Here is a 15042-nt window from a genome sequence, read left to right on the forward strand (position 1 = left end):
CTGATTGAAATGGGTCTTCCTAGGAAAGACAACATCATACAAGTGGCAGTGGATCCGATGAAGCTGATATTCATCATTAACTTATATTCCTCTTCTGCCCTTTGCCCTTACCGCTTGTGACTCAGAAATAAGCTGAAAGAAATAAAACAAGATAAAAGGAAAGCTGCATGTTACAATGGATGAGACAAAAGGAGGACAGACAAGCAGATGGCCTCAGAAAGGAGCAGCCAACTCGATGCACTGTGTGTGGACTCCAGAGCGCGCACAGGGGGAACACCTCGGGCTGTGTTCTCAGCAGATGTGACAGGGCTCAGCCACACGATTCTCATTACTGGTCCTGGGAATCCTTTAGTGGAAACCTTGGCCCTGTGCTGAGAATTCTCTCCATTGTTTTACACCCTCCAAAGTCATAACAGTTGTTATGTAAATGTCATATTGCTTAATTCCCAGTGTACCTTTATTCTCTCTAATCCTGTTAAGACAATACGCACGTGTCCAGCTCATGCAGATCTTGTTCCCAAGTAAAGCACATGACCAGTGCTGAGGGAGCTATGAAGGTTAATATCTATTTATGTCCCTTGATGCTCAGGGAGGTTAGGAAGGCTGGTTGGGCCGTTAGCACCTGTGCATGCTTCTGAGTCAGGGTGGGCTGCCGGTTTCCTTCTGCAGACTGGTGTTGCTCAGAATTGCCTTTCTAATAAAATCATCACTGAAATGGGCAGAGAGAGAGAAATAAAAACAAGTTCACAAAACTCTTTCAATACAATGCTCCCAAAGAAATGAATATGGCGTTGCTAAACAAAGACATCAAACAAATACAAATGGACCGTGCCTGCTACAAGCTATCTTATTCTTAAACTCAGGTTGGCCAGCAAAGATCCAAGCACTGACCACTATCGCAGCCCAGTCAAGTGTTGCAGCATTCAGCACACTCTTCCCTGACTTCTTCATGTTGTGAAAGGGTATTGTTGTGAAGAGGCAAAGACACACACCCTGGAAGTGCCAGCTGAGAAACCTGGAAAACCAGACACCTGTTGATGGGGAGAAGTGAACCATCCAGGCAGAGTTTTCCACTTTCTTTAGAGAGTTTAAATTAGATATGAGATTGTTGGAGGTGTTGGGGTTGGAGAACAACACGCAAAATGTGCCCTAACTGCTGCAAAAATATAAAACAATAAACCATGAATGGTAAACTTAACAAGAGCCTGTCCCTTGTTACAGAATGTCCAAACTGGAAGGGATTCTAAAGATCATGTAGCTCCAACTCTCATTTTACAGATGGAAAACAGAATCCCAGAGATGATGACTGACTACAGGAAACTGGACAGCATTAGGCGTAGGGGCAGAAGTGCAACGTGGTCTCCTGGTTCACACTCCAGTTTTCTTTACAATAACCTGAACACGAGACATTTTTGAATGCCTTTTATTAACCTATAATTGATCAGTCTAATTCTCAAGTTGTAAAACTCCTTTGGTACAACCACAATTTTATTTTATTTTTGAATCATCAAATTGGTGAAGTTTTGAAAGAATCTTCTGGATTTCTTTTTCTTTTTGACTTTTTATTTCTTAAAATCTGCGAACAGATTTTAAGCCTTGCAAAATGAAACAATATAGGTCAACTTTTATATAATGAATATGTTTCCATTTTTCAAGTAGTTTTAATTAATTTTTGAAAGAAACCTAATTGCATTTCTCTGAAATAATCTGAACTTCCTATGATGTGAGTTTTTGCAGAATGTGGCCTAACTTGATTGTGTGAAGGCAGGACTTGTACTTGGAAGCCAAGGCTTTGGGGTCAGGTGCACTTGGGTGCAGGTCTCTGCTGTCATTATAAATATGTGATCTCGATTGAGATATTTAGTTTTCTTGGAGTTTCTGTAGATTTTGCTATAAAATGAAAATGTTAGTATTACCTGACTTTAGGCTATTATGAAGGATAATTGAGATGACATAAATGAAAGGCATAGGAAAATAGAGTATTTAGGTGCTCAATAAATGTTGGTGACTTTCAAATACTGGTAAAATGAGCTATGTAGTCATACTTGCAAAAATCGGCAAGATTTGTGCCGAGATGTGTAGCTTTGATCAATTTATCGTATGTTAGCCATTCTTGTGTGCTATACTATGCGCGCACACACACACACACACACACACACACCCCTTCAGAAGGAACACCACGGCCTATAAGCATGGACTACCACAACTCCTGTCTCAGGAACAGGGTGAAGACGAGGCAGAGGGCACCACGATGACTCAGCCTGAGGCCCTTTTCCTCTGCTCTTTTGTATTTTCCCATGTGCAACCCATGAAATTAATAACAGTCTTTCTTTCTGATGCTAAAAAGAAGAGAAACATCATTACTCTGTTGCAGGAGTGATATGACAGAGCATTTAGGGAACCTTTGGGGGATTTTCAGGCAGGAAAGCAAATAGAGCATCTATCGCAATGCCGTATAGTGGTCAATGTTAATGAAGTCACATTTGCTTATTTTGTTTGTTGGCTCGCCTCAGCCGAGTCATAGCTTTGTCTTCCGGCGTGCCAGCTTCCAAGAGCCACGCGGAGGGTTGTGGCCAAATGATACGCCTGGGAGGTATTGTTTGCTTGGCGAGGAGCCTCTTATTGCCTCTCAACAATCTCTTTTGTTCTTTCAAACCTCACACTTTGCAAGGACTAGATTACTGTCTCATTGATGATGACTCAGTAGCCAAAACTACAAGTACAATCATTAAAGAATGACTTGTCCTACACTTTGGATACTGCCGGATATAGCAGAATCATCTTCTTTTTCTTCTCCTTTTCTTCTTCTTTTTTCTTCCTCCTCTTTTCTTCCTCCTCTTTCTCTGCTTCTTTTTCCTCTTCCTCTTCTTCTTCTCCTTCTCCTTCTTCTCTCCCTCTTTTTTTCTGCTATAATCTATTTTCCCAGAATTTCCTTTACTCCATTTGTGCCCACTCTCTGACTCAATAAGAGTCAAAACTTCTAATAGACTCTGAGTTGCTGAATTTTACATTATTGATATTACTTGTCCTTGACTTACTTTACAAATCATACTCAATTAGTTAGAGCACTTATCAATTTTGAGCCACCTCAAAAAAACATCAGGTAGATTCAGCTGAAGAAAGCAGCAGTACCGGTACATGTGATTTTATCATTCTGAGTATTATGTGTGTTACTTTTTCTTTTGCTCTCAACCTTATTACAATACAGTTAGAAATTCTCATTTTTTTCTTATTATATATTTCTGCATTCATCTGGTTAAAAGCTCTATATGCTTATATCCATATAAAAAACCCACTTCTATTCACGAACCATCCCATACAAAAAATATACTGAAACTGGATCATAGACATGAAATGTAAAACACAAAACTTCTAGAGGAAAACATAGGAGAAAATCTTTATAACCTTGAGTTACATGAAGATTTCTTAGCTACATTACATAATCACTATTCATAAAAAAATAAAAAACCTGATCAATTAGACTTCATCAAAAATAAAAAGTTTTACTCTGCAAAAAACATTGTTAAGAGAATGAAAAGGCAAGCCACAGACTCGTAGACAACATTTGTAAATCATGTATCTGATAAAGGACTTATATCCAGAATATATAAAGAACTTTCAAAACTCAATGATAAGAAAATACTCCCCTTCCAAATGAAAGAGCAAGAGTTTTGAACAAACATTTCACCAAAGAAGGTATGAATGCAAATAAGTACATAAAAGATGTTCAACGTCATTAATCAATAGGGAAATGCAAATGAAATCAAAATGACATAGTACTCACCTGTTAGAATGGCTAAAATTTTCTAAATTGATCATACCAAAGGGTGAAGAAACGGAGAAGCTAGAACTGTCATGCAGTGCTGGTGGGAATGTAAAGTTATACAACCATATTGGCAAACAGTTCAGCAATTTCCTAAAAAGTTATAATACACATACCCTACGATCAAGGCATTCTCCTCTTAGGTATTACCCAAGAAAAAAGAAAGCATTTGTCTATTCAAAAACTTATACGTGAATGTTTATAGAAGCTTGATCTGAAATAGAACAAAATTGGAAACCCAAAAGTTCATTGACACATGAATGGATAAACAAAGTGTCGTACATCCATACAATGGAGTACTACTCAACACTAAAAAGGAATGAACTATTGAGACACAAAACAGCATGAATGAATCTCAAAATAATTGTGCACAGTGAAAGATGCCACGCTAAAACATAGAATATGCCACATGATCCCAATTACGTATAATTCTAGGAAATGTAGACTAATCTACAGTGATAGTAACAGGTGATGAGAAAGAACAGGAAGAAATGATTACAAAGGAGCATGAGAAAACTTTCTGGGGTGATGGATACATTCATAGTTTTAATTGTAGTGAAGTTTCATAGGTGTGTTCATAGTTGTATATAGATGTCAAAACTTATCAAATTAATACTTTAAATGTGGGTAATTTATTGCATGTCAATTACACCATGAAAAAGGCTGTCCAAAACAAAAATAAGGCAAAAATGATTCTATCAGCTCAGGAGACAAACCTGACAGAAGGATGTCTGAGGAACTCTGAGCCCAAAGCAATTGCCTGCCTCTGCCACTTTGGCTGCCCATGACTCTTACACAGAGAAGTGAAAAATCAGAGAAGTGGGGAGACTTGTCGCAGGTACCCAGACCCTGACAGGGATCCTCTCACTCCAAGTTCAGCGATCACTCTGGAAAACTGGTCACTTTAGGAAATTGTTTAGAGGTTTGGATAAAGTGTAAAATCATAAAGTAGGCTCTTTTTTCCCACTTTCTTTGTGTCTCACCCTTTGGCCTAAGCCAATCATCTTTTCTGGGGATTGCACTAACACTTTCACTCTGCTGGAGTTTCTTTCATCACTGTTCAAGCTGTGACTTGGCTATCAGTAGATCAGTCCATATCAGGTTAACGAGCAAAAAGCCGCCCCTTGGCTCTCAAGTGCTTGCTGGCTCTCCTTATCTTTAAAAGCCTTTTAAACTTCATGTAGACACACAATCCCAAGGCAGGAGGGAAACGTTTTGGATTAAACAATCCAGCACAGTTTGTAAACACTTGCCTTATATAGTTCCTGGTATTATGCACGGGGTACAGGTTACCCCTTTGTCCTATAAAAGAGACACACAATACCCCCGAGATTAGAATAGCTTTAAAAGTTCATCAGTTTCTCAGTTTTCTTTCTTTTTCTTTTTTAGTACAACAAATGTTTCTTTAGAATAAATGTGATTTTTAACCTTCTGTTGACTCTGAAAAGTACATTTTCCTATTTTAATGTAATTTTCACTCTCCGTATCATCTTCCCTGGCGAGACTGATTTTACAGTGAAAACTTTTATATGACCATGAAAGGAAAAATGATACCCTAAATGGTACCTGAGTATTAAGGTTACTATCAGAAGGTGTGAAAACATTCTTTTTCTTCTGGGAATAAAGAAATCAGCAACCCATGCTGTTGCTTCTGTGGAGGACTAGTATGTGCTATGTGCTATGAGCTTCCGGAGTGCAAGAAGGCCTTTGGAGCTAACGCGGTGGTTGTGCTACCCTGGCATGTAACAGTCGTGTTGTTGACTCACAATTAGAGCAAACGTACTTGGAACTGCTTTCCTAGCAGCACCTCGGGACTTGTGACCCCATCCTGGGATGTGACCCCGTCTGGGTATGGCCTGTGTGGTTCAGGAGCGCTAAAGGGCCTATAGTGAATCAGACCTCCCTCCCACCTTAGCCTCAGTCTCCAGCAAGAGGTTTTGACCACTGCACCTGACCGTCCACAGGCAGACTGCAGCGTGATGGGTTGGCTCCAATTCAGCCTTTCAGGTTATAGCAGCACATAGGAACTGTGTCTGATAGTAGCACTTATGGGAGCAACAATTTTTTACTTGTACTGAGCTTGATATAATCAGAAAGGCAATATTTTTACACAGTCAGCCTATCTAAATTGGTAGTAATGAATACATACAATTAAGATAGCCATTTTCCTTTTTTAATTTTCCAAAGCATTGGAAGAGGTCTGGGGAAGTTCTGATTAGCCTGCTTCTGGCATTTAGCAGCAGTTGTGCGGGTCTAGACTGGTCTCAGATTTTCCTGTGTACAGCTTTCCAAAGAGCAGTGGCTTCACACTGAGTCTTTTGAAACAGTAGGATTTGGGCTCTGTTCCAGGTATATGCAAGTATTTATTATTATTTTTTGTAATCATAATCACTATAAACATTAATGCATTTAACAATCTGGCAGCCAGTATCTTAAATCCCCAGAAATCTTAGTTAAATCCCAAAGAAAACTTTGTGACACTGGTTTGGGGGCCTTAGGGGTAGCACTTACAGGCAGGGAAAGGCCAGTTTCCCTGTTTTCAGAAAGACCTGATTGATGGTTTAAGACTGAACCGGCGCTTTGGTTCTCTCAGCCTTTGGACTGTTGTGTCACATGAGCACACAAAGAAGATGTAATTGGGGCACATATAATCCAAATGCTCCCAGCAGGATTTTTGATGAAAGGCCATAACCTGGAAAAGAGGCGTGTGATTGCACCAGAGTCAACATCTTTGAGTTTGTTGCAGGGTCTGCCAAGCTCACAGACCATTAGAATTTCATGGATTCATAGTATTGGACCTTCCATGCCTTTTTTTTTTAATGCTATTGGAGGTCATTCTCTCTTGGTTCAATCAACTTCCTGTTGACAAAAAAAAAAAAAAAAAGAAAAAAGAAAAAAAAAAGCCCCACAGGCTTCTTGGACCTTAAAAATTCTTACAAAACAAATTATGATGATTTAAGTATGAATGATTCAGAAACATATGGATTAAATTTCCTTTCACATAAATGTGAGTTTAAATATTAAAGGGGAAACTGCCTTGGAAACCTGTGTTTGGGGTTTTATTCATTCTCATATATTTGAATTGTACATTTAAACATGCTGTGTAGGAAAAGTATACTTGAAACCACCAGGCAGACATAAGCAGGTACTTCTTTTCAGCTTCCATTACACATGGAGATGTTTCATTATGGCGATTAGCTATCACTTAGAGCAGATTGCATTTCTCTATGAGACACAGACTTATCAGTGGCAAGGACTCAGACTTTTTCTCTTTGGATCCCTTGAACACAATAAATATAGTGCTTGCTGTATATTAGGAGAGCAAAAAAACTTTACTGTATGAATGAATGGACACATGGATTCATTAATTAATCAACTTGAACACACTTAGCGTGGCCTTTGGCTTTCTGAGCTTTTGTTGCAGGTTGATTCAATCTCAGGAAGCTGTCAGTGCATCAGGTCAGATGCACTAGCTCATCAGGGGCCCATACCACAGGGTTTCAAAACTTTCAACAAACCACACTTAGGATTGAACAACCGGAGGGTGTTTTCAGTTGTCAATTGTCTGCAACTATTCCGCCGCCCCCAAAAAATTTGAGTTTGGTAAAACTCAGAACAAGTTTTCCCAAGAACATTCCTCCACAATCTAAACCCATGTATATTGTAGGGGAAATTTAATCCCTGTGCCCCTCAGTTCGTTTGCATGGATCATCAACATTCTTTTTAGTAAGAGCTATTGTGAGATTTTTATGTAAATACTTTTTGTCATATAACTACAAAGTTGCATTTTCCCAGTGATACGTGGGGTAGACTATGCTGATTGCTCACCCAATAGTCTCCATTATTCCTTCCTAATTGAACCTCAACTCTATTCTGATATTGGGCAGCTATATGTTTCAGGGAGCTCCTTTCCAGTTTGGGCAGGGGTGAAGGCGGTGTGCGGTGAGGGGATGGTATTTATTAAGCTGAGCAATGATGTACATTTCCTCCTTCTTGCTGGTGATTAGTTAGAACTGGGCATGACATCTTCTCCTGACCAGCGTGTTCTACTGGACAGACTTCTAGCAACATTTTCTTTACTCCTAACCAGTGGCCCAGTACCGGCACTGGGTTCTCCTGCCTTTGGACTTATTTATTCTGTAAGGACACAGTCCTTGGGCCTACTGTAGCCATCATGAAACAAAACTAGATAGACCAAGGAAACTGCAGAGAATTCGACCTGAAACCCTGATGTTCTTGAGCTTCTGAATTTACCAACTCTGGAACCAAACGTCCTCCGATGCCTTGCCATGTGAAGTAACAAATGCCCTATCTTTAAGCCATGATTAATTGAATATTTTATTGCTGACGGCCAAATGCGTTCCAACTAAATACAACATCTAAACTCTGATTTCAGAATTTCTGAATTGGTATAAAAAACATTAGAACCCACCTCACATGAGATTGTTTACTCAGTGTCAAAATTTGAGTTTTTATCTATTATAGTTAACAGTCTTATAAGATTTATTGATTATAAAACTTAATCTTAAACATAAACTGTAAAATTGTGTGTGTGTTAATCTTTTCCTCATTTGCACGTGTTCAATTGTTTTTATTTTTTTAAATAAAGGAAAATTGTAAAATAGTGTAATAAAAACAATCAAAAGTACAAATTTCCTTGATTCCTCCATCCCAACTCCTGAAACTGAGTCTGCGTGATATAATTCATGAACAAGCAGTTGGTGAAATAATCTGGGCTGTTTAAAGTATATTAAATTACTTAAAATTATAAAAAATAATTAACAAAATTTACCCCCCTGGCCTTCTTTTACATCTTGAAATATTTATTTATTTTTTAATATTAGTTTTAGGTGTACATAACAACATAGTAATTAGACCTCATGAAATGATAACCCCAACAAGTCTACTACCCATCTGACACTGTACATAGCTATTACGAAACCATCTACTGTATTCCTTATACTGTACTTTACATCCTGTGACTATATATATATTTAAAATTATAGTTGGCATTCAGTATAATTTTATATTAGTTTCAGGTGTACAGTGTAGTGATTGGGCATTTATATAATTTATGGTGATCTCCCAAATAAGTCTAGTACCCACCTGACATTACATAGTTTTTACAATATTGTTGACTATATTTCCCAAAATGCATTTCACATCCCCGTGACTATTTTGTGACTACCAATTTGAACTTCCTAATCCCTTCACTTTTCCCACCCATCCCTCGAACCCTCCTCTCATCTAGCAACCATCAGTTTCTTCTCTGTATCTATGAGTCCATTTTTATTTTGTTTGTTCGTTTATTCTGTTCTTTAGTTTCCACATATAAGGGAAATCATATGGTGTTTATCTTTCTCAGTCAGAATTATTGCTCTTATCAGACTATCCTCTAGGTCCATCCATATTGTTGCAAATAAGATTTCATTCTTTTTTTATGGCAGAGTAATACTCCATTGTACAAATGTACCATAATTTCTTTATCGAATAATCTCTTGATGGACATTTCGGTTGTTTCTATATCTTGGCTATTGTAAATAGTGCTGCAGTAAACATAGGGGTGCATTTTGGTTTTTTTTTTTTTTTTGAATTAGCATTTTGGATTTCTTTGGATAAATACCTAGAAGTAGAATTGTTGAGTCATAGGTAGTTTTATTTTTAATTTTTTAAGGAACCTCCATACTGTTTTCTGTAGTGGGCTGTACCAATTTGCAATCCCACCAACAGTGCACCAGGGTTCCATTTTTTCCACATCCTCGCCAGCACTTGTTTGTTGATTTATTGATGATGACCATTCTGAGAGGTGGAAGGTGATATCTCATTGTGGTTTTTATTTGCAGTTCTCTGATGATCAGAGACATTGAGTATCTTTTCATATGTCTGTTGACCATCTGTATGTCCTCTTCAGAGAAATGTCTATTCAGGTCCTCTGCCCATTTTTAAATTGGATTGTTTGTTTTTCTGGTGTTGAGTTGTATGAGCTTTTTATAAATTTTGGATATTAACCCCTTATCAAAGGTATCACTGGCAAATATCTACTCCCATTCAATAGGATGTCCTTTCGTTTTGTTGATGGTCCCCTTTACAGAGCAAAAACTTTTTTGTTTGATGTAGTTCCATTTGTTTGTTTTTTCTTTTGTTTCCCTTGCCCAAGGTGATATGTCAGTAAAAATATTGCTGAGGGTATTGTCTGAGTGTTTACTACCTATATTTTCTTCTAGGAGTTTTATGATTTTGGGTCTCACATATAAGTCTTTAATCCATCTTGAGTTTATTCTTGTAAATGGCATAAGAAAGTGATCCAGTTTCATTTTTTGCAAGTACCTGTCCAGTTTTCCCAACATCATTTATTGAATAGACTGTTTTTACCCCAATGTAAATTTTTGCTTCCTTTCTCATAGATTAAGTGACCCCATAGGCATGTATTTATTTCTGGGTTCTCTATTCTATTCCATTGATCTCTGCATCCATTTTTATGCCAACACCATGCTGTTTTTATTATTGTGGCCTTGTGGTATAAGTTCTTATCAGGTAGTGTGATACCTCCAGCTTTGTTCTTCTTTCTCAGGATTGCCATGGCTATTTGGGGTCTTTTAAGTTTCCATATAAATCTTAGGATTATTTGTCCTAGTTCTACGAAAAATGCCATTGGTATTTTGATAGGGATTGCATTGAATCTATATTCTGCTTTTGGTAGTATGGACATTTAAACTATATTAATTCTTCCTCTCCATGAGTATGGTATATGTTTCCATTTATTTGTATCGCCTTTAATTTCTCTCTTCAATGTCTTATAAATTTATGAGTACAGCTCTTTTTACTTCCTTGGTTAAATTTATTCTTAAGTATTTTTTTGATGCAATTGTAAGTGGGGTTGTTTTCTTAATTTTTCTTTCTGTTAGTTTGTTATTGGTGTCTAAAAATACAACAAATTTCTGAATCTTAATTTTGTATTCTGCTACTTTACTAAATTCATTTATCATTTTTAATAGGTTTTTGGTGCAATCTTTGGGTTTCCTTATATATAATATCATGTCATCTGCAAAAAAATGATAGTTTTACTTCTTCCTTTCCAATATGAATGTCTTTCATTTTGTATCTTGTCTGATTGCTGTGGCTAGGACTCTCAGTGCTATGTCGAATAACAGTGATGAAAGTGGATACCCCTGTCTTCTTCTTGATCTTAAGGAGAATACATTTAGCTTTTCCACACTGAGTATGATATTAACTGTGGGTTTGTCATATATCGTCTTTATTATGTTGAGATATGTTCTCTCTATTCCCATTTTGCTGAGAGTTTTTATCATAAATGGATACTGATTTTGTCAAATGCTTTATCTGCATCTATTGTTACGACCATGTGATTCTTATTTTTTTTCACTTTAAGTTGTGTATCACGTTAATTGTTTTGCAGATATTGAACGAAACTTGCATACCAAAAATGAATCCCACTAAATCATTGTGTACGATCTTTTTAATGTATTGCTGAATTCAGTTTGTTAATATTCTGTTAAGGATTTTTGCATCTATGTTCATTAGGGATATCAGCCTACAGTTTTCCTTTTTTTGTAATATCTTTGTGTGGTTTTGGAATCAGGGTAATGGGGGCCTCATAAATGAGCTTGGGAGCCTTCCCTCCTCTTGAATTTTTTGGAATATTTTGAGAAGAATACATATTAATTCTTTTTTGAATATTCAGTAAAATGCACCTGCAAAGCCATCCAGGACTTTTGTTTGTTGATTACTTGTTGATTATTGATTCTATTTCATTAGTAGTAATTGGTCAGTTAAGATGTCCTGTTTCATTTTGGTTCAGACTAAGAAGATCATATGCTTCTAGGGATTCATCCCTTTCTTCCAGATTGTCAAATTCGTTGTCATATGTAGGTCGTAGTATTTCTTTAAAATGTTTTGTATTCGTGCGCTGTCTGTTATTGTTTTCCTCTTTCATTTCTGCTTTTATTTATTTTGGTCATCTCTCTTTTTCTCTTGATGGGTCTGGTTTAAGGTTTGTCAATTTCGTTTATCTTTTCAAAAACCCAGCTCTTGGTTTACTGATCTTTTGTATTTTTTTAACCTCTATTTAATTTATTTCTGCTCTGATCTTTACAATTTCCTTACTTGTACTCACCTCGGGCTTTGTTTGATGTTCTTTTTCCAATTCCCTTAGGTGTAAAGTTAGACTGTTTATTTGAGATTTTTCTTCTTTCTTTAGGTAGGCCTGTATTGCTATGAACTTCCCTCTTAGGACTGCTTTCACTGCGTCCCATTGATTTGGGTTTATTTTGTTTTCATTTATGTTTGTCTCAAGCTATCTTTTGATTTCTTCCTTGATCTCATTGTTGACCCATTCATTATTTAGTAGAATGTTATTTAGTCTCCATGTGTTTGTTCTTTTCAGTTTTTTTCTGGTAATGTATTACTAGTTTCGTACCATTGTGGTAAGAGAAGACCACATATCAAAGAAGCTTGATATAATTTCAGTCTTCTGAAATTTACTGAGATTTCTTTTGTGACCTAAATGTGGTCTATCTTGGAAAATGTTTCATGCACACTTGAAAAGAATGTATATTCTGCTGTTTTGGGGTGAAATGCTCTAAAAATATCAATTAAATCTATCTTGTCTAACGTGTCATTTAAGGCCTCTGTTTTTTTGTTGATTTTCTGTCTGGAAGATCTGTCCACTGGTGTCAATGGGGTGTTAAAATCCTCTACTATGATTGTGTTACTGTCAATCTCTGCCTTTATGTTGGTTAATATTTGTTTTATATGTTTCTGTGCTCCTATGTTGTGTACATAAATCTTTACTAGGGTTATGTCCTCTTGTTGGATTGATCCGTTTATCATTACATAATGTCCTTCTTTGTCTCTTATTATAGTCTTTGTTTTAAGGTCTTTTTTGTCCCATATAAGTACTGCTACCCCAGCTGTTTTCTCATTTCCATTTGCATTAAATATCTTTTTCCATCCCTTTACTTTCAGTCTGTGTGTCCTTTCAATCTGAAGTGGATCTCTTGGAGACAGCATATGCATGGATCTTGTTATCTTATCCATTCAGCTGCCCTGTGTCTTTTGATTGGAGCATTTATTCCATGTTCATTTAAAATGACTCTTGATAGATACATAGTTATTGCCACTTTACCATTTATATTTTTGATCTTTGTTTATTAGTTTTCACCTTTCTTCTGCTTAAAGAAGTCCTTTTCTGTAATACTGGCTTGGTGGTAACAAATTCTTTTAGCTTTTTCTTATCTGGGAATAGCTCATTATCTGGTGCAGCTCATTATCTCTCCTTCAATTTTAAATGATAGCCTTCCTGGGTAGAGTAGTCTTGGTTGTAGGCCCTTATTTTTCATCACTTTGAATATTTTGTGTCACTCTCTTTTGGCCTGCAAAGTTTCTGTTGAGAAATCAGCTGATGGTTTTACAGGAGTTCCCTTGTTAATAACTAGTTGTCCTTCTCTTGCTGCATTTAGGATCCTTTCTTTGTCTTTAACCTTTGCTATTTTAATTATGAGTGTCTGGTGTGGACCTGTTTGGGTTCATCTTTTTTGGGACTTTTCTGTGCTTCCTGGGTTTGTATGCCTATTTGCTTCGTCAGGTTAGGGAAGTTTTCAGTCATTATTTCTTTAAATAGGTTCTCAATCCCTTACTCTCTCTCTTCACCTTCTGGTACCTTATGATGCAAACATTGTTATGATTAATGTTGGCCCCCAGGTTCCTTAAACTATCTTCATTTTTTCATTCTTTTTTTCTTTTTGCTGTTCTGATTAGATGTTTTATACTACCTTGTTTTCTAAATCGTTGATTTGATCCTCTGCTTCATCTAATCTGCTGTTGATTCCTTCTAGTATATTCTTCATTTCAGTGATAGCTTTCTTTATTTCTGATTGGTTCTTTTTTTATGGTTTCTGTGTTCTTCTTTATGCTTACTATCTCTTTGTTGAATTTCTCACTAAGTTTCTTAAGCATTCTTATAAACAGCGTTTTAAACTCAATCTCTGGTAGATTGGTTGTCTCCATTTCGTTTAGTTCTTTTCCTGGAGGTTTCTCCTGTTCTTTTATTTGGGGCATGTTTCTTTGTTTCCTCATTTTAACTGTCTCTCTGTGTTTGCTTCTATGTATTAAGTAGATCTCCTATGTTTCTCAGTCTTTGCTGGGTGGCCTTATATAGTATGTGTCCTATGTGGTCCAGTGGTGCAGTCTCTGTGCTCCAGGAATGTCCTTTGTGTGTTGTTGTGTGTATTCTCCTGTTGTAGTTGAACCTTGATTGCTTTTGTGGTGTGTCAGTGGGTGGCGTTGATGCCAAGCCTGACTGACTATGAAGGTTGGCTATGCCCACAGAGTATGAGCTGCTGTGTGAGGACTGACCCCTAAGAGGGGGATTCACCCCAGTACCTCTTATGCCTTTTGAGACCCCCTCTTTGGGTGTGCTGCTTGTGGGGCTAACGAGAGGGCTCTGGTGTGGTCTGAAGTGACCTCTGGGTGTGTTGTTTCTGGTGTCTCTTGGGAGGAGTTCCTGTGCAGGCCAATTTCAGCTTTGCTTGTGACCTACTTGGGGCTACTTGGTAGGAGCTACAAAGCTATATGTGGTTGGTTACTACCTGTGCTGGTTATGGAGGTATGTGGGGGTGGCTCTCTGTGAGCCAAAGCCAGCTGCCACCAGTATCGGGCCTGGGAAAGCTTGTCAAATGGCCCAGGGCCCTTCTAGGCTATTGCCACCTGCTGGCTGCCAAGACTCAGCCATTGAAAGAGCCATTGAAAGAATAGGTAGGTGGGCCAGGATGCTTTACCTGCTGTTGAGAGTGTCCCTGATGATGCAGCACCGGCTGGGTGGAGCATGGACCCAGGGCATCACCAAGGTGATGTGTACATGTGGATTTTACCAGCTCAATCCTGTGTCAGATTTGACCCTTTGGGGGAGGGTTCAGCATAGGAAAGTTGGCACCTTCCTATAGGTTACATGTGAGTCAGGCTCCACCCAGGGACAGGGACTATGGCAGCTGTCCCTCCAGGCCTCACCTGAGAGCCACAAAACTCAGTCTTTCTCAGTATGTCTCTGGTGCCTCTCGAGTTGCCATCCTTCCATTAGGTGAGTGTGTGGGCCCTTTAAGAGGCGATCTGGGTTTCCAGCTGCCTTCCATTTCACCAGGATGGACAGGGAGAGTTCTCACTGATTTTCACTGCCAGATGCTGTGGAGACTTCTCTTCCTGGC

The sequence above is a fragment of the Rhinolophus ferrumequinum genome, chromosome 20 (assembly GCF_004115265.2).
Source record: "Rhinolophus ferrumequinum isolate MPI-CBG mRhiFer1 chromosome 20, mRhiFer1_v1.p, whole genome shotgun sequence".
In the NCBI taxonomy this organism is placed as follows: domain Eukaryota; kingdom Metazoa; phylum Chordata; class Mammalia; order Chiroptera; family Rhinolophidae; genus Rhinolophus; species Rhinolophus ferrumequinum.